This window comes from Pteropus alecto, unplaced genomic scaffold, assembly GCF_000325575.1.
Source record: "Pteropus alecto unplaced genomic scaffold, ASM32557v1 scaffold106, whole genome shotgun sequence".
Lineage (NCBI taxonomy): Eukaryota > Metazoa > Chordata > Mammalia > Chiroptera > Pteropodidae > Pteropus > Pteropus alecto.
Genome location: NW_006442103.1, coordinates 7,180,512 through 7,182,221, shown reverse-complemented (window position 1 = coordinate 7,182,221; position 1,710 = coordinate 7,180,512).

The following is a 1,710-nucleotide window of genomic DNA, read 5'->3' as shown; positions in this document are numbered from 1 at the left end:
TTCTAATAAATATATTAGAAAAATTTTAGATTTGTGACAGTTTGAAAAAAATGTGCAGATGAACTGTGTAACCTACAAATATCAAAAAATGAAGAAAAATGTAGATATGTCCTAAATGAATGAAATGTGTTAGTCTATTTTGTCATTTACACAACTCTATTTAAAAAATTGATATTTATCAAAACTTATGCACACAAATGCAGACCATACATACCAACATTCATAGATTAGAGAAATATAAATAAATGTAAAGATGCAGTAATAAATCATAACTGCATAAAATTAACTGTAGTATATACTGTACTATTATCATAATTTTATAGCCACCTCCTGTTACTATTATGATAAACTTAAGTGCTGCAAGTATTCGCTTAAAATGCTATGTGATACCAATAATCTCCATGTGAGCAGTTTGTCTCTCTAGCAAATTGCATATTGCAGTAAAAAGTGATCTCCCGTGGGTCTCGCATATTTTTCACCAGTTTAGCACAATACCGTAAATCTGGACTAACACCATGGGACACCCATGAAGTGTCACTAATGATGCCGGAAGTGCTCCCAAGAAGCAGAGAAAAGGCATGGTGAAAAAGTTGAATTGCTTAATATAATTGACCATAGATTGAGGTCTGCAGTTGTATTTGCCCACCATTTCAAGATGAATGAATCCAGCATAAGGACCAGTGTAAAAGAAGAAAAGGAAATTCATGAAGTCATCGCTGCAACTATGCCAGCAAGCATAAAAACCTTGCACTTTTTGTGAAATACTTTCTATCTCATATCGAATGCAGCTTTACATGGCTGCAGGATTGCTATAAGAAAGGCATACCTATAGACGAATATGATTCAAGAAAAAATGAAGTTATTATACGACAACTGAAAACAAAATGAAAGTGAAGGATTTAAAGCTGGAAAATTTAATGACAGCAAAGGATGGTTTAATAATTTTAGAAAGAGATTTAACTTAAAAAAATGTCAAGATAACAGGAGAAGCAGTTTCTGTCTACCAAGAAGCAGCAGAGAAGTTCCCAGATGGCATTTAGGAAAAAAAAAAAAAACACGGAGGAGAAAGGATGTCTGCCTGAACAGGTTTTTAATGCAGACAAAAGTACCCTAATCTGGGGAAATAAAATACCCCAAAGGACATTTATTAGTAAGGCAGAGAAGTGAGCACCAAGTTTTAAGGCAAGAAGGGATAGGCTAACTTTATTGTTTTGTGCAAATGCAAGAACTGTGTGAGACATTTTTGTGTCATCACCATCGTCATCACCTAAATATTCATTGTGTAGAATATCATGTCCAAGCCTTTCATTAAAGTGGATAGCCTATCCCTACATAGGCATAAGGTGAGCGATATTTCATGTAAAATTAATGTTACTTTGCTTACTGTTTTATAACTTTGCTTTCAAGAACTATATTACCATACAGTATGCCTCTCTCAAAATCAGAGAAACTGCATATCAGCCTGTCGTCATAGGTGTTATTTATTAAAAATGCAACAATGTATTCATTAGTGTATAGGCTAGCCTGCCATGAAACAATCATATGACAACAACAAAATATTAAGGGCGAGTGAAGAGAGGGAGAGAAACAAAATAATTACAATGGTATTTCCCGGATGGAGGAAGGGAGTAATAATAACAAAAGACAGGGGATAAGAGTCTAGCAAATAAGAACATTGGATCTATCTTATTTGTGTTCAGAGAAATAGAA